Source organism: Equus przewalskii, chromosome 28 (assembly GCF_037783145.1).
Source record: "Equus przewalskii isolate Varuska chromosome 28, EquPr2, whole genome shotgun sequence".
In the NCBI taxonomy this organism is placed as follows: Eukaryota; Metazoa; Chordata; class Mammalia; order Perissodactyla; family Equidae; genus Equus; species Equus przewalskii.
In genome coordinates this window covers 20,272,046-20,291,528 of record NC_091858.1, presented here as the reverse complement: position 1 = coordinate 20,291,528, position 19,483 = coordinate 20,272,046, and the positions used below count along the sequence as shown (strand labels likewise).

The window sequence follows — 19,483 nt, the reverse complement described above, 5'->3', positions numbered from 1 at the left end:
TATGGGGTCCATTGTTGACCTACATGTTGTTATGCAGCACATGACTATAGTATCAAGGGCAGCTCCTACTGGAAATGGAACCACTTTCTCTCTGATTCAGGAAATTTGGTGAAAGGAAGCCCCCTTCTGACTGGAAGAGCAACCAGAGAGGTTCACAAGGCCCAGAGAAATCTGAGCTCTTCTGGAAGCATCCTCTCCTGCTCTTAGTAACACAGAAGTAAGATAGTCCCTAACAAAAGCCAGAAAGACTGGCAGAGCTATCCAGAGAGAGAGTTTTTACTAAAAGTTAGCAGAATATGAAAGGATTCTAATGTAAGTTAAAAAAAACTCTGGTTTAATTATAAGGGACTATTCCAATGGAGTCTGTGCATAAGATTCATGTCAGAGTAAGAATCACATATGTTAAGAACTTACCTAAGAGAAAAAGAATCGCTATGCACCTGTGTGTTTGTTTATTTAAATTTTGCTTTTTATAGATTTTTAGTACATGATTGCTGCCACCAACTAGTTGTGTGACCTTGGCAAGTCACTTCATACCTCTGTGTTTTGATTTCCTCCCAGGCAATAGAGAATGGTGCTAGTTAGGAATGTGACCTTTGGAGCCAGACTGTCTGAGTTTGCATTCTGGTTCTGCCACCTTCTAGCTTTTTGATGATGGAAGATAGATGACCTTCTCCAGGCCTACATTTCTGCCTGTAAAATGGGGATAATAATAACCACCTCGGCAAGTTACAGGAAACAAGTGAGTTAATTTATATAAAACACTGACAGCAGAATATTTAGTGCTATATAAGTGATAATTATATTATTTTCACCTTCAAAATGAGAAGCTTAGGCAGGTTCTGAAAGTTCCCTTTCAGTTCTAAAATTTCAAAATTTGAGGAATTTTAATTACCGATTGAGGTTATTGTGTTTAGCTAATTTGATAAGAAATTATATTTTCAATTTTAATTTAAAAAAATGAGAAAAATATCCATATTTCTATTGGTAAAGAGATTAAAAGTTAGATCTTAAAAAGATTTGTCTTAAGAGGCAGGCCTGGCAGCACAGAGGTCAAGTTCATACATTCTGCTCGGTGGCCCAGGGTTTGCCGGTTCGGATCCCGGGTGCAGACCTACACACCACTTGTCAAGCCATGCTGTGGTAGGCGTCCCACATATAAAGCAGAGGAAGATGGGCATGGATGTTAGCTCAGGGCCAGTCTTCCTCAGTAAAAGGGGAGGATTGGCAGCAGATGTTAGCTCAGGGATAATCTTCCTCAAAAAAAAAAGATGTGCCTTAGTATATAAACCAATAAACACAAAAGAACCACTGCCTGTGTGTGGCAACTTAGCCAAACTGCAGACAAAGGAAATTAAGGAAATAATCAGCCTTGATGGTTGGCCTTAGAAACCTAAAGTTTTGAAAATATCATTACTCTGAAAATGGTCTATTGGACAGACCAGAAGATTTGGTCCCATCCTGCAGAAGAATATTCTCTTTATTATGCATTCACACCTCAGAGAAATGGTTGTAGTTCCATAAGGCTATATAAGCAATGAAAATTAATTCTCTGGATAACCAATAATATAAAGAGTTCATTGGTACATATGAGGTACCACTTATCTCTTTGGCCACCATCACTCTTGTGACATATTAAAATATCTTCAACATGGTTAATTTATTGATTGGATATTTAGTTTGATTAAATATTATTGATGAATTAAAAGCACACTCCAGTAAACTTCTTTCATATGTTATTCTTTCTTTCCCAAGTTATAGCTGTAGCTATAAGCCATGCTCATTGCATTCACGTTCTTTGGCTAAATAGAACTACCAAAATTTTACTAGAGCTAAAACAAGAACAAAATAGGGTATTTGAAAAGAACTGAAAACAATCCAATATTTGCTTTGGCAAAAAAAGATCTTTTTACCCAGAACATTCTATTAGTCCTCAATTCAAAGCCAGCTATGTGTCTTTGGTGTCTTGGCTCCCTTCTCCTCCCCAACCTCCCCCCAGACCCTACTCACCCTCTCCCTGTATACATACACACACTTTTAATGACTTGGCCATAAAAGGAGGCAGAAAAATTAAAATGAAGGTTTGAAATATGTCATCTCAACACTAACAATATGTGTTACTCCAGAGAAAGCCAGGTGGTGGAGACAGACGTGGAGACGGCGCTGCTACCTTTCAAAGTTGAGTTCCATTATCATGGGTGAATCTGAGAGAAGATGCTTCCCACGGCCAAAGAGAACATCAGGAAACCATCAGAGTGTCAGGGAGTGCACGGTGAGCTTCTTGCTGCATTAATCTGTGTCAGTGCCCTTCATTCCCTGTGCACAGAAACATTTAGTAAAGAACAAGAATGAAAGGAAACCATACCAGAGTTTGACGGTCCATTCTGTCATTGGCTCTTCTTTTTGCAATCAGTTCAAAACGGGGTGGGAAACTTGACTTGCTTCTTTTGCAAAATATCAGTATGAAAAAGCAGAGAAAGAAACAGAGTTCACTCCAGGCTCTCAGAAGCGCTGGCAATGGCTGTTGTGGTAAATTACTCTATGGAAAAGGTACACTTTGTGGCTCAGCATTTCTGAAAACAAAGTCCCAGAAAGGTTTCCTCAAGGGAAATCACAGGGGGAGTATGAGTCAATTATAGAGCACAAAAGACAGCAACCTCAAAAATGTTTTTGAGCATCAAAACAAGTGACACAATCGAGTTGTTGAAAGCTTTCAAATCTAGTCCTAATTCTCAAAGATGTAATAGATAAACTGTCCCACGAGATTGATAGGCCTCTACCAATGGTTAAATTAACGACTCCCCAGTGGAGCACAGCATTCTGAAATTAAATGGTAAAAGCTCTCCTCATAGCAAGTGGTCTGTATTGCTAATACAACACTGTCTGTGCCTCTGAGAAATGGCTACTTCACAAACTCCCATGACAGAAATTTCTAAGGGACATGCTCAGATAACCACGAACTCAGCTTATATCAATTCATATCAGTTAGGAAAGGGGGTCTGGCCAAAGAGAAACTGGATAAAGAGTGACAGGATTGGAGGTCATAAAATAGAGTTCTCTTCTCAGACTCTTGGACCAAGAAAAATTCCTCTCTGTTGTGTAGAGATAAAAAGATAATGAGAAGACCAAAAAGCCCCTCTGACTCCCTTGCTTGACGTTGGCTGTTAGATAGCCAGACGCTGCTGGCAAACTGTGATCTGAAAGAAATTACAGGGGCTAGTATTTCACCCATAAATGAAGAAAGAGATTGCCCTACATAAGACAATGATATTGATTAAGGCTCCAGAAGAAATTCCTTATCAAAAGTGTACAAAAATTAGGCTGGCCCCATGGTCTAGTGGTTAAGTTTACGTGCTCTGCTTCAGTCGCGTGGGTTCATGGGTTCAGATCCCGGGCACAGACCTGCACCACTCGTCAGCTGTGCTGTGGCAGCAACCAACATACAAAGTAGAGGAAGACTGGCACAGATGTTAGCTCAGGGCAAATCTTCCTCAAGCAAAAGAGGAAGATTGGCAACAGATGTTGGCTTGGGGTAAATCTTCCCCAGCAAAAAGAAATAAAAGAAAATGAAAAAGATGTATATAAATAAAAGTACAAAAATAAAAGAGAATATATGGGCTCAAGAGAGAAGTCCTGGCAACCAATTTTAGGGAGAATTTTCTATCAAGTAGGTGCATAAATATAAACACAGAGAAGGAAAGAGAATAGAACAAAAGAGGTAGAGAAAAATGTGTTTAAATAATATGGAGAGAAGAAAAATTAGCCAAGGGCAAAGAAAAAAGGGAAACAAGGCAAGTAACAGAGCACTGTGAAAATTATAACACTGAAATGAGAGTGAGTTGCGAAGGCTGGCCAAATACAATGGATACTAATAGAGACAGGAACATTATAGAATTAAGCACAAGGAGGCTGCTTTACCCTTTGAGTCCATAGTTATTTTGGTTGCTAAGGAAGTCATTAAAATGCCCAGGAAGTCAGAAGTCATGCAGCTGCTCATTCTAAATTCTACTTTTATGAGAAAGAGGTAAATGAAAAGAAATTAATCCAGAAGTTATTTAAGGGAACATGTTATAGGAGACACAGCCAAAAACCTGCATCTAAAATATAGGAGAATCACTGGTAATGCTGGAGACCTGAAACATCAAGAAAAGTTTGGATTATCCTCTGTTTACTAAGGCAGAAAAGTGTGTAATATATGTAGTTTTAAAATGTCAATGAAAAATGCTTGGGAAAAAGTACTCAGAGTTAAGATGCAATCAGAAATATAGGTCGTGCCACACGTGTTACAGGCACAACAAACTGTAACTGAGAAACTTGTGTATTCCAGTAAAGTGTTTTTCACTGATAGAATCAAGGTGCCTCTTATACTTAATACGATGTGTGTGTGAGTATAATCAGTTTACATATATCATACCTTATCCTACCATATCATATTACATGCCTATAAAATAGGAGAAAGGCATAAACACAAAGACTTTAAATGACTTAACCAAGAGTTCCCAACTGACAATTGGTGGGCTGGGAACGGTGTACATTAGGAAGGGAAGTGACATGTATTCTGGCACAAGGGATTAAAAATGGTAGGTAATATTAAGGAAAAGTCTTAAGAATATTTATTTATTATCCTGAATTGGAAAATGATACAAAATATCCATAAAAGAGGAGCCGATCCCATAAGGAAGTGCTGTTCCCATGCAGGGCTGTGATGCTTTCAAACTCACCATCAGCAAGGGTTGTGATTTTCCTTCTTTACCTGGTGTTCCCTTGGAGATATTGCCCCTACCCTGTTTTTTTGGCCTGTTCCCAAGGGGAACAGCAGGGCAGGAGGGCAAAACAAGTAGCCACTTCCTCTCTCTCTCTTTCTCTCTTCTTAGCACAGCATTCAGACTCCTGATCACCCACCAGCAATCACAGGCTTTCCATAGCCTCCCTGACTGATTAGAGCCCACTCGCTAAATTACGCATGATGCTCTGTGTAACAATAAATAATGTAGTAATATGCTTATATTCACAAATCTTATACACAAGGTAAATAAGATATTATCAAGAATAGCTTCCCAAATCCATGATATCACAAGTTCCATCAGCATTTTCCTTGTTATTAGTTGTTTCCAATGTTCTTTCCATCATGACAATGAGGTTTGGTGATAGTATTGATGAGGATTATTTTGGGCTGGTTACTTTTGAAAGCTGCAGACAGGAAGGAAACTTTGAAGGGTGGAATTTGCTTGCCCGTTGATGAGAGACATTTGCATGTGTGAAGGAAGTCTCCATCTGTGGGGGTGTCTCCCTCTCTGCACCAGGAGGAAGGGGGGATGACCTTATCTCTAGAAACTCTGAATGGGGAAGCATAGGACATCCTGGCTTAATCCAATCTGATTCTTACCTAAAGTTATAGGACCACCCAATAACCAGACCCCACCTGCACTGATACCATTTTAATGACTTTTTTTACATATCCTTTCCTTTGTCCTGTAAAGAGATAACTCACATACCTATGCCTTAAATTTAGCCCTACCCTCAACCCATGCAGCAGCTCTTTACTGCCCATGGGTCCTGTCCCCATGCTATTCCACACTATTCTCTAAATAAAAGAGCACTACTGCAAGACCTTGAGAGTCCAAGAAATCTTTCTTTCGACTCCTCAGCTCACCGACCCCATATCAGTATTAGCATTCATGTTGCTATTCCCATTAGAATTCTCTTATAGTGACCAAAGCCAGGGTTTTAGCATCAGACATATCTGTGCAAATCCAGATCTGATGCTTTTTAGCTGTGTGGCCTTGAGCAAGTTATTTAATCTCTTAATTCTTAATCAATTTTCTCATAAGAGTTAGTCTCTTATTTTCTTCTTCCCCATTACCTTTTATTTGGATGGAATCTTCTAAATCATGCAATGAAAGAGCCACTGGGTTACTCTTGTGGGATTTTCAGCAGTGTCTCCCCAGTGCAAGATAAACTGCTTCAGCGGCTAGGATACTTGGTAAGGTAAGATGAAAGTTGCTTAAAAGAAAGTTGTACAAAAAACCCCATCGTGGAAAAACAAGCCCAGGGAAGCAGCTGCTAATTAGCAAGCAAGCAGTGCCATGATGTATTGTGAGTGTCAAAAACGAAGTAGCAAAGTCAGGACTATTTTTCCTGTGGAGATAGCCAGCCTTCAGGAAGGGCCATGTTTCCCAGTAATTTAATCTGAAAGATATAAATCATGACTGAAAAGCTTCCTGCATCAGTAATGGAGAGAAATACCTGCATTCTAGCAAAGTTTCCATGATAAAAGACAGGTTTGCATACACATGAGATAGGGAAAACTATTATCAATCAAAGACACCCCCCCTCAATACCTGTTTGAAGTGATATTGGAGGTCAGCTAAGGCCAAAGAAAAAGAGAGCCCTGGATTGTCTCTGTAATTTTAAGGAGCTCATCACTAGAAATTCTGTTTTACAAAGTTTCAGCTGTATGTGATTTTGAAATATTAATGATTTCATGCCTGCCAGACAAAGCAAGAGAAAAGATGTCAAAAATCCAAGCCAGATATAACTGTATCATCAGCATAAAAATGGAGGCTGACATCATAATGATGAAAAATCAGTCCAGGGCAAAAGTATGCAAACTAAAATAATGGCCAAACGCAGAATCACATGGTGCTTTGGAAGAATACAACTGGCAATTGATGAAAACAGGGGGCTATATACCATCTGAGAGCCAGAAAATTAGGAGTTCACAGAGCATAAAGTCAGGAGCCCCAGAATGGTCCTTTGCTCTGCAAATAATGTGCAATACTCATCCAAGTTCACTTTCTAAATCAGGATGATCTGTCATTTCTCTGTGTTGCAGCCTGTAGGGCTATAGAAGTTTAACTGTATTACCCAACCAATGACCATCTGGGGCTATTTGAGCATAAAGTAAATTTTGGCCCCAGCTCACCTTTGCTGCAACATCATTCAAGACCAGTGAAGTCTTGAGAACATGTGAAGTCCCATCACGCTTTCAAGGACTAGTCACTGAGCATCTGTTATGTCTAGACAATTGAGCTAAGTTTTATGGAGAAATAAAAAGCTTAAATTGTCAGCAACCACTAGACTACCAGAGTCTTACTAACAGTTACTTTCCAGAGAGCCCAGATCATATTTGATTAAATCTCTGTAATCATCAGAATCTATTCCCTGGTAAAATCTCAATTAAGATTAAATAGGGAATGAAGAAATGTAGGAAGGGAAGGAATGGTGAGTGGATCAAAGGGAAGAAATAAGAGGCACCCCTACCCTGACCTCTAAGATCAAGAAGTACACACATCAATCCTAGCAGGCATGCTGAATTTGTCAGGGCAATGCTCACGAGCTGCTATAACAAACAACCCCAAAATTTCAGTGACTTAACACAATACAAGTTCATGTCTTTTCCATGTAGAGTTGTGGTCTCCTCAGTGGCTCTCTTCCAAGTGGTGACTCAGAGATCTGAGCTGCTTCCATGTTATAACTACGTCACCACAGAAGGAAAAGAGAGTGGTATTTTATGGTCAATCCCGAAAGTGGCATACTTCAATTCTACCTACATACCATTGGCCAGAACACAGTCATATGCTCCCAAATTAACCATCAGGGAGAATGAGAAATGTAGTCTTTGCATGTTTCCAAGAAGAAGAAACAAATTACATAGCATCTAGTCTCTGTCATACCTGTTACAAAGCAGCATATGATCCAAATGAGCAGACAGGGAAGGCTGCATGAAAAGCATGGGATTGAGTAGGAGGAAGACAGGCATTTCAGGCGGAGGGAACCATATGATCAAAAACTTGCAGGAGATGTGTGCAGAGGGTGCTTAAGGACAAAAAATTAGACTGGCATGACTGAAGCAGAGTTTTTGAGTAACTGAATGAGAGAAAAAAATCAGATAAGTAAATTAGAAAGTTTGGAGAGGCTAGTTAATGCCAACCAAGGAGCTTTGACTTTTCCCTTTGGGTTATAAACATTTTTGTTCAGAGCTCCTAGCTATGAACAGTGAAGAGTATGAAGGGTATGCATGGTCACTTGAAGATAAGAAATCACTGGCAGCAAGGGAATCATCAGGCCACTTTCACAAGAACTGGTACTAAAAACAAAACAGGCGCAAATGGAATCACTCATGGGAAGCCCCATGTCACCAAACCGAGACTTAATTACAGTTTTGGCTTCCCAGAAATGGAATCTTAAACCTGTCTATCAGGAATCACCTGATCAGCGCTGGTTGGGTCATCTGCCTGATAGACCCCTGCCCTCCCCTAATGGAAAGTAGCTTTTGCAATAACCAACTCACTTTTCTGCTTAGTGTAATTTCCTTGTTCCTACTCTCTTTTGCCTATAAAAATCTTTCATTTTGTACAGCTCCTCAGATTGACTGGATGCTGCCTGATTCGAATCAATTTTTGCTCAAACACTTAAAGTTAGTAATATGTCTCAGTGTATCTTTAACACTGGGTGCTAGTCCTCATTCCAATACGTAACTATGTGTGAATTTGGACAAGTCCATGAAATCCTATGAGTGTCACTTTATTCACCTGTCAAATGAGGAAAATATTGCTATTGTGTAAGAAAGCTGAGTGGATCAATTTCTAAAACATGAGAGAGAAGAGTAAAGCAACACCAAAACACATGCAATCATGGCGGGGCAGCAGTCGTTCAAAAATGCAGTATCAAGAATGGCGCAATGGAAATGGAAACCAGGGGAGGGCACAAAGGATACGTTAACAAGATTTGTGAACACAAAGATATGGCAGATACAGAGTAGAAAGGAACCCAAAGTTAAATTTTTGAGTCTAGGTAACTGAGAAATTAATGGTATCACTGACAGAAGCAGGGTCATTGGGTGGGGTCCCATTTAATGGGGAGGAGAGAGTGAGAGCAACTGTCGTTCAGGAAGTGACTGTCACTTAAAATCAATTTAGGATCAAATCACATAGAAGGAGGGAAAACGTAAGGAAGTAAACCTTGCAATCCCTTCAGAAGTTTGGATTACTCCAATCTAAATTTAAGTTAATTATAGATAAATTTTTAGTATCTGGATTTATTTATCCCCTTCTTTGCTAAACACACACAAGAATTTAAAAATCTAAGTGAATATCAGCAATCAAAGAAAAAATGGTTTACAATTGAAAGGAATAGTAGCGGTCCAAATTCACTTGAGAAGCAGAAAATCAAATGACTCCTCAGGCGTTTCCCCCAGCACAACATTTCTGTTTACCTCATTAGCTCAAATGTGCACAGCACAGTCCATAGTCCAGTCTTTGAAGCTTGGTAGAACCCACGAGACTCGCAGATCCCCGTTTTTCCACCACCTCCCAATGCCACCCACCTTCCTTGGATTCTTTCCAGTTCGGGTGGGTCCAGGCCTGCAGTTTCTCCACTTTCTCTGACTGTTTGCTTTATTCCCTTTACTCCTAACACGCTCCAGGGCTGGGGGGAGTTGCCCACACAGAGGGAGCCTCATTATGCATGGTGGGGTCTCCAGGACGGAGCAGCATCCCCGGGGCAGGAGAGACAGACCTCTCTATCTTGAAGTCATTGGTTCCTAGAAATTCCAGTTAACTACAGAGCTGGGGGCTCTGGTCTGAAGTGCAGGGATGAAAATATAACCAAAAGGAAAAACAAGGCAAGGTAAACGAACTGAAAAAAAGAAAATTTCACACAATTTTATGAACTCTTGTTAAACATCCAGATTCCAAAACAATCAACAAAAAGAAACTTTTTCACAGCTATTTGAGCCCCAGGCTAATTTCCTAACTCAACACCGTGATGGAATTAAGTTAGTGAAAGCTACAACGGAAAAGCAAAGTACGATGTAAACTGATCTCTTGCACTGCGGCTAATTTATCTCCCAAGACATTTGCAAAACTTCCCTTTTCACTGACTCCAAATATCTTCTCTATGGGTGTTTAGTACCAAACTGTGAAATGGCTTTGTAGGTATGAAAATCAACTACTAATCTCAGAAGAGTGAAAGCAACGTATTAACGTAACACACGGCCTGGTCGGTATAGCCACTTCCCTTCTCTATATTGTAGGCACAATATGGAAAAGGAACAGATGCCCTAGAAAAGCATATATTCAAATGGGAGGCTCACTCAGCCTTCCTTTCAGCTTCCTCTGTGTGAAGTATTTGCTGGATACGTATGCCCTGGCATATACCCAAAAAGGAGTCAGGTGGAACCGTGGAGTATGCCGCGCAGGCCCAGCCAAGAGCCAGAAGTGGGGCAGGGACAACTATTCGTCGTGGTCCAGAGGAGACAAAAACAGAGTGGGTGCATCCAAGTTTGGCCACGTGAAAGTCAAAGAAATAAATCAAAGACCAGCACCAAGTCCAGAGGCAGGGATGTTGCTGCAAATGGCAGGTGAATCCAAGGCTGAGGGCCAGTACAAACGGGAGCAGAACAAGAGGAGGTTAGAAACTAAGTGAAGGGGGCCCTGAGCAGTGGCTGAGAACATCGTTGTCACTTCCTCTGCTTGCCTTCATTTTTCAGAGGGCTCAGGGCAGACATGTTGGGAACGTCTGTCTGCAGCTCCATGGCCAGCCTGTCCCCCACTGCGTTATCATTTTACCTACTGGAACCCCTCAAAACTCATGTAATCTAGGACACTGCTCAGTCAATAAAATGTTTACAAGGGACTCATCAAAGAGAGCATCTCTACAATGTATTACATCCCAAGGGAATCTAGACACACAGAATATCGTAACACTTGGGCATTTGGCTCAAGGATAGGGAAACTTTTCTATCAAGGATCAGATGGCAGATATTTTAGGCTTTCTGGGTCAAGAGGAAAAACCAAAACCATTATATAGATACTAACATAAGAAGAGATAAAACAAATTTCCAGAAAGCTTTTTTTGACAAAATTCAAAATACAGCATAATCATTCAGCATAATGTTTTATAATATAGGTCTACAAATGAGATAAATGGAATTCTTTGGGAGGGCAATAATATTTCACTTAATCGAGGTTCAAAGTTAGCTCCCTAAGTTAAAAATGATTAAAGAAGAGAATTTAGGTGATTCAAACAAACTTTAGTTAACACATCATGAAGTGGATAGACTTCACTTGGAGAACGGCAAAATGAGGTGAAAGGCAGGAATATTTTACTGGATAATGAGTAAAGAACAAGGAAGAGAAAAAGAAAATATCTGATCACTTGGGGCCACATAGTCAACTTTGTTTTAGGTGAGAAGGAACAAGGAAATAAGCAGAGAGCCCAAGTTGGCTTGGCATTTGGGGAGTGGCCAACTGGATATACCGAATTTCTGATCAAGTGGAGCATTTAAAGGGACGTGAAAGTTATCTAAGTTTAGGTTTGTTAACCTGGTACCCTGGGCAAGAGTGGCCCCATCTTAGGCCTAGAAAATTAGTTCAACACCTATAATCAAATAAATCACCAATGTTCATCTGTAAAAGCCATCCTAAGGCTGCATCACCGCACAAAAGTAGGTAGTGGCTAGATTTGGCTCATAGACTATCATTTGCCAATTCCTGATTTAGACTAATCTGCCTATTTTGTAAATAAGGAATCTGAATCCCAGAGATTTAGGTATTGCTCAAAGTCACAGAACCTGTAGAAACAGGACAAGCATCTAATCTCATCTAACCAATTATGGGTCCCCACTCTAGGACAATTCTGTCAATATTAAAGTTTCAGAGGGACTGTGATGGTTAATTTTATGTGTCAACGTGGCTGGGTCACAGTGCCCACATATGTGACCAAACATTGTTCTGGATGTTTCTCTGAGAATGTTTTTTGGATGAGATTAACATTTAAATCAGTGGACTTTGAGATTGCCCTCCACAATGTGGGTGGGCCCCATCCAATCAGCTGATGGCCTAAATAGAACAGACTGACCTCCCCCAAGCTAGAAGGACTTCTGCCAGCAGATGGGCTTCAGACTTGAACAGCAACATCAGTTCTTTCCTGGGAACCAGACTGCTGGCCTACCCTACAGATTTTCAACTTGCCAGCCTCCATAATTGCATGAGCAAATTACTTAAAAGAAATCTCTCTATATATATATTTACACATCATATTGGTTCCATTTCTCTAGAGAACTCTGAGAAATACATTGACCAAATTCTTCATGTCATGGATAAGGCTGTGAAAAGATAACCTAAACACACCACACACACACACACACACACACACAAACTTATGCCAATTCTGTGACAAAAACTACATGAAGAAACAACTAAATATATTATAATCCATAATATTCAATATTTTTTATCCATATTTATTAATTGTCTACCAGACAGAATGTTGAGGATACAAGAGTGAATAAGCCAGGTCCAGCCCTGCCCTCTCATTGCTTATTTTCTAGTTGGAGGAACAAAGCAAAAAGAAAAAATAAGTATTGAATAGACCAATAATAAGTAAAAATTTGCAAAAATTGCTACGTAGAAAACGAAAAGAGTATTGACAGAGAACAGTAGTGGAGACCAGGAAAGACCTCCCAGAAGCTCAGGGCTGAAGAGTGAGGAGTTCTCCATTAAAATTCCAGGAGGGGGCAAAGAGGAAGCTAAAGAAACAGCACAGACCAAACAACCCGGAAATACAAGAGAGCTGGGACTCTTCACAGAGTTGGCAGATCAGTGAAGGTCAGAAGGACAGTACAAGATGACATTCTAAGCAGAGAACAGAAATTTGGTTCCAAAGTTGGTGGTGGGGTAGGTAAACATAGCGTTGTCCCTTTGTCTCCACTCACCAGTGTCAGATTGCCCCTAAAAATGGATTGGAAGAAAAATTTCCTATTCAAATTGACCCAAAGTGGACAGGTTCCTGGGGAAAAGCATTCCTCACATTCTACCCCAACTGCAAGCAGGGCCTTTACAATCCCTGTGTTCAGGTCTCCCTACCTAACTATCCACACCGTGAATCCACAGAGATAACTATCAAAATGTCAGCTACACTTCAACTGGAAGGGTCAGGATCAGAATAAACTATGATAGGTTTTTAGGGAATTGTGCAAAGTCAACTCTTTGTATTTAGCACCTCAGTGCCCAGCCTATAGAAAATGCTCAACAAATTTTGTAGGATGTTATTAAGGGTTATTATATATAACTTAGTGTTATTAAGAGTGTGATATGATTTATAATAAGAAATATACATTTGGTCTTCTTCTCCATTTCTGTCACGAGCTTCTGAAATCCTTGGAATCTCCTAGGTGAGGAGAAGAACAAAGGCGTCTCTTGTTATGGTAATAAGGTGACTTCTGGATGCCCCTAAGGAGGAGGGCTGGATCCCAGGAGAACCAACCACGTGATTAGAGGATTGGAACTTTCAGTCCCAACCCACTGACCTCCAGAGGTTGGAGTGCCTGGAGGTTGAATCAATCAGCAAAGGCCAATGATTTAATCAATCATGCATATGTAATGAAGCCCCCATAAAAACTCAAAAGGAGAGGGTTCCAAGAGCTTCCAGCCTGGTGAAATCTTAAAGATTCTGGGAGAATGGCATGCTCAAAGAGCAAGGAAGCTCTGAGTCCTTTCCTTGCACTCCTAGGCATCTTTTCCATCTGGCTGTTCCTGAGTTATATCCTTTGCAATACATTGGTAATCTAGTGAGTAAACTGGTTTCCTGAGTTCTATGAGTCACTCTAGCAAATTAGTTGAACCCAAGGAGGGGGTCATGGGAACCTCTGGTTTATAACCTTCAATCCAAAGCACAGGTAACAACCTGAACTTACGGTTGGCTTCTGAAGTGGGGGTGAGCCTCTGGGATCTAATGCTATCTCTGGGTAGACAGTGTTGAACACTGAGTTGAATTGCAGGACACCCAGCTAAGTGTTGTTTAGATGTATGTGTGTCGGGGGTGGGGGGGTGGGGAACACATACACACATCAGAATTGGTGACCAGAATTGTAAAGGGTCTGTTAAATAAATAAAAAAAAACAAATAAATAGATAAAAGGAGTCCAGTTTTTGTGTGTATATCCCAGTTTATATCCTCGGCTGTTCCAAAATTCACCTACGCCACACATTTACAGGCAATATTCCAGGTGCCGAGATCCCACCAAGGAAATGTTTCCCCCGCAGAAAGCAGCCTTCTCACCAGGTTTCTCAAGCTCATTCCTTTTCTTTACAAGTTTCAATAGTGTTTATTGGAAAAAGCAAAGCCAATCTTGCAGCACTTGAGAACATTCTGCAAGCTGTAGGATTTGTTTTGTACAATTTGGCTCTTCCTCCTCATTGACCAGCCACTTTCCCTCTCTGGAAGGTCATCCTAGTGACAGTGGTGCTCAACACACAAAGAGCAGACCTCTAAACAGCCACAGACGGCCAAATAATTGACTTTGAAAACTAGATGTTTCATGTGCGAACACCTTTGGCTTCAGCTATTTGGGGAATTCTTTCATTTGTGTGTTTGGGGGGGTGGGTAGTGGGAGGGAGAAGTGGCAATACAGAATTGTTTTCATAATTTCTTCTGTAGAAACCAAGCCAAAGAAACCTAGAATGAATGAATGAAAGAATAAATGATCAAACAAACGAGGTTATCTAAAATAAACGGTTCTTAGATCATATTTTAAAAGATCTCCGGGTTGGCCCCGTGGCCGAGTGGTTAAGTTCGCGTGCTCCGCTGCAGGCGGTCCAGTGTTTCGTTGGTTCGAATCCTGGGCGCGGACATGGCACTGCTCATCAAACCATGCTGAGGCGGCGTCCCACATGCCACAACTAGAAGGACCCACAACGAAGAAGATACAACTATGTACCGGGGGGCTTTGGGGAGAAAAAGGAAAAAATAAAATCTTTAAAAAAAAAAAATCTCAAAATCCCTTTTATGAGTTCCATTTATGGAGAAAAATAGCTCCTTTTTTTTTTTCTGCTTTATCTCCCCAACCCCCACCCTGTACACAGTTGTATATTTTTTAGTTGCAAATCCTTCTAGTTGTGGGATGTGGGACGCTGCCTCAACGTAGCCTGACTAGCGGTGCCATGTTCGCGCCCAGGATCCGAACCCTGGGCTGCCGCAGCGGAGCGTGCAAACTTAACCACTCGGCAAGGAGCCGGCCCCAAAAATAGCCCCTTTTATCAAGTTCAATCTCAGGGATATAGAATATATAGCCTGGGGAGGGTGGGGAGGGGGGACATTTAAGACCAGTGACATCTGATATTCACCTAGAAGTTGTTTGCATTTCTGCAGTGTAATCACTCCTTATGTCTCCTTCAAATCTCCATGCATCTGGCCTTGGGTGAGTGTGATTTTATGTGGAAATCAAGGAAGAGGTGGAATTTTACATCTGGGCGATGCCACATATAACAGGGCCTAGCACACAAGAAAGTGATACAAACCATAAACTAAGCATCGACAGGAAGTGGCGTGCTTGTTAGGTCTCTCTCCTCTAGATGACAGGAAGCAGGAAATCCCAGTTGATATCTGGATTCCGTATAGAGAATTCATCTGGCCATCACCACCACAACCACTGCCTCCGCAGCTAGACCAAAGAATCTGTGACCCCACTACTTCCTTCCGAGGGAGGCATTAAAAGTTCACTGAAGGAGATAAACTTTGAGGCTCTATGATTCCAGTTTCCACTTAGTTTTCATGCTATAGCTTTTGTTGATTGATCTGAAATCTCTTCATCGTAATTGCTAGAAATAGCCCCGAACCCAAAGAGCTGAAGTCACCTTCTGAAAGCCATACAGTCTGGTATTTTCCAAGCTGAGACTAGAAACCAGCTATCCTGCCTCCCACACCAGTGCATCTTCCACCATCGCATGCCGCCTGGCTTTAAGCAAAGGGACCAAAAGAACCCAGCTTGATTTGAAGACTAGGAATATAAAGGGAAGCAAGGCCACCTGGCAAGGTCAGAGAAAGAGCTTTGAGCAAAGCAGAACTGGGGTCTTGATTCAGACAGCGTTGAAAGGCTGCCATCATCTCCTGAGGAAGGAAGGAAGATTTCTTAGAACCAGACTGGAGGCGAGCAGGCCGGTGAGAAGGAAGCTGGAAGCAAAGAAAGCTGTGAGTGAGGACAAAAAGAGATGGGAGGACCTGGCTACTCAGGGACAGAAACAAACCACAAGATTTGCCAAGTGCTGTTTGTCCGAACCTAATCAAGAAAGCCAATGTGGCTTGTGAAGTTGCAGTTTCACCCAAACTCAGAAGAAACTGTGACTAATAGCATTGCCGAGTCCTGGTTAGGAGTTCCCCTCAGCCTTTTCAGACGCAGTGTATACCGTCTGAGGTCCTATATTTACAGCTCAATGAAGTCTTTCTAGAAACCAATTTACTTTCAAACCTGAGAATATTTGTAACAAAGCAGACCAAGAGATTATCTAACTATTCTGAACTTTTTGAGGCATCAGAGAAAAGTATCAATCTAAAGAAGTTTTCCTTTGACTTTATTCATCTCAATAACATCTTTTAAAATCTTGCAATCGAGAGTGATCTAAAAAACCATTTTAAAATCGGTGTTAGAGACAACAAAGATCTAATAAGGGCCCAGAGAAGAGATGACTGCTTCTGGAATGTTCAGGACTTCAAGAGAGATGTCCCAGGTTTTCAGATGCCACTATATTCTTCTCTGTAGGCTTGAGGCTAATCTCACCCCTCATTTGCAGGAGAAGGGCTGTGATGAAGTCAGTAGAAACTGTCCCCAGGTTGTGTGCTGTCAGCTCGGGCTCTACAACAGAGTACCAGAGACCACATGGCTTAAACAACTGACTCTGACTTCTGACAGTTCTGGAGCCTGCAAGGTCCAAGATCAAGGTGCCAGCAGATTTGCTTCTTGGTGAGGGATCTCTTCCTGGCTTCAGGACAGCTGCCATCTCCCTAAATGCTCACATGACCTCTTCTTTGTGTGCTTGGGCAGAAAGAGAAAGCTCTTGGGTCTCTTCCTCTTACAAAATCCCATCATAAGGACTCCATCCTCCTGACCTCATTTAAATCTAATTACCTCCCAAAGGCCCCACCTCCAAATACCATCACAATGGGGGTTAGATCTTCAACATATGACTTTTAAGGGGGGACACAAATATTCAGTCTACAACAGGATCTAATCTAAAGGCATTCTATAAATATTAAGTGCCTCTGACACACAAAATCCTTATACATTCATGCACCGCATAACAATGTTTTAGTCAATGTGGGCTACATATACAATGGTGGTCCCAAAAGATTAGTACCATATGGCCTAGGTGTGTAGCAGGCTATAACATCAACGATTGTGTAAGTATACTCTACAATGTTGCACAATGATGAAATCGCCTAACAATGCATTTCTCAGAAAGTCTTCCCGTCATTAATCGTATATTCCTCATCAGTCATGTTGTGTCCACCTTCCTTTGAATATTTTGACTCCACCAGAACTTAGTAGACCTATTTTTGGCTTCTCTAATTATTTGGAAACCCTGCTCTAAAGAAGACCAGAAGTTTCATGTCAAGTGTTCTGAAAACATTAATAACAAAAACGCAATACTTTTTGTGATTCGTAATCTAGTTTTGTAAACATAGGACAGCATACTTCTGGACGTTATTTAGATATTAACTTAACATGCATGAACTGGTAAAAAACCACCACTGAGTTTAGATGTTTTGACGTCTTTTTCTCATCTTTTTAAAAAATCCTAGGATTTTACTCTTTTCTATTTCCTCCGGGGAAGCAATCTGCCAATGCTTTTCTGAAAGATGCTAACAATATGAAGAAATACTGAAAACAATTAGAAGAAAAGGGTGTTTTGAACTTAGTAGAAAGCGTACATCCACTCTCGTAGGAAGGCTCAGAAATGGTATCAAGAATTCCAGTCATTTCATTTTTTAGAGAGCAGAACAGCATGTTGTTATTTATTGAGTACCCTTGGCAGGGGGCACTCAAAGCATACAAAAGGCTTCTTTTGTTTATAATATGGATTTTCCCAGTGTTCAGAAGGTTTTCTTCCAATAGCATCATCACAGTTTGTCCAAACTTCTTAAACAAAGCAACAGGGTCTCTACTTAAGCCTCTCATGAACAGAACCTCTGGGCCAAGGTCATGTTGCTTTTCCCCTAAGAATTAGAGCCCTGTGGATCCTATTCTATCTATTCTCTCCCCAGCCTCCTGTTCTTTCAGCAGGGCAGATGCCTCCCAGAAGGAAACCAGATGCCAGGGCTGTGGGGACTCTTGCGCAGCATAAGCCAAGCCACAGGAGTTGGGAAGAGGAAGCATTATTCTGCACAACCCACCCCTAGTGATATCTTTAATGTCAGAAGCATACACACTGTGCAACATGGAAAACCATCCAGGCTGAAAGAGGGAGCCGCACAGACGGAGAGCACTGTCAACCATTCAAGAGAGCTCTTTTCTGTGGACAGACAGCTGGTTTGCTCCTTGTTCTGCTTTTTCTGTTACTGGCAACATGCTGTTATGGAATGCTGTGCCCTGAAGGGTTCTGAAGTCTCCACTGAGATGGGGGTTCTGGAATAAGCCTGTGAAGTTTTTTTGCCCAACTCCCCCCAGGCCTAAAATCAATTGTGTGGATTTCTCAGTCTGGCTCAAAGCTTAGAGAAATGTCATCCTCTTGCATCATGGATTTTAGTTCCAGAAAAAAATTCAGTGTTTACCAGTGCCAGCTCAACCAGTTTAGGAAAAAAAACAAACAAACAAAAAAAAGAAAATGGACTTCAGGTCATTAGCTACTGAGAGTCTGAATATTTCTTCTATTTGGATTAAGATGAAATGTTAACTTCCTGGCACCACTGTTTTGTGAAGATGCCCACATGAGACCTGGGTCTTCAGATACTTAGCACTGGCTACCTATGGCATATTAGAAAAGAGCATCTCTGTGTCTCAGTTTTTCCCTTTTCAAAGGATGAAAAATAATGTCATCTCTCCTACCCCATTTCACAGAACACCAAAGGTAATAAATATTGTAGTGTTTTCAGTTTACAAGAAAAATGCAAGATAGCAGGAACTATCTTCAGGAGCAAGATAAAGGAGCCACTTCTCCCAACATAACCATCAGCTTTATCACACCACATGTGGCAAACTAAGGTCATCAATTGAGGCAAGTGTCAGGCAAGAACAGGTAGTGTGCCTGGAATACAGTGGTAACCAAGTGCGTTAGCCATTAGGGTGGGCCACAAATATTCCATTTCTCTTTCCAGTCACGTAACAAGATTGCATTCCCCATGTTTCAAGATTTGTATACAGGAATGGTTTTCATCAGGAATGGTAAGATAACAGACAGAGAGACAATTGCCTTTGAAAGGAGAGTTTATTATTTAGAGTTCCCAAGAAAAGGAGGTACACCAGGGCACGCAGGGCCACATGGGGAAGCACCAGGGTCAGTCAGGAGTTAGACAGAGCAAGGAAAACATGGGCAAAATCCTTTACGACTACAGGGGTGGGAAGTTGTTAGGTGGGGATGTCCTCTACTGGGTAGGAAACAAAACACAGATGTCAGTTTGTGATTGAAAGGTCTGTCATTTGATTTTTGCATTCCCTTGAAAGCTGGACTACAAGGGAAATGTAAACAAGTTTGGCCATTAGTTCGTTC

At 41.2% G+C, this 19,483-nt stretch overlaps 1 long non-coding RNA gene across 1 annotated transcript; it reads right to left on the bottom strand.

Moving 5' to 3' along the window:
* Positions 1-440: 440 nt before the first annotated feature.
* On the bottom strand, positions 441-18,353 carry LOC139080081 (uncharacterized). The gene is made up of 3 exons (XR_011534242.1): positions 18,207-18,353; positions 2,171-2,316; positions 441-693 (listed from the first exon to the last, which is right to left on the bottom strand). It is a non-coding gene; the product is annotated as an uncharacterized lncRNA (long non-coding RNA).
* Positions 18,354-19,483: the final 1,130 nt, after the last annotated feature.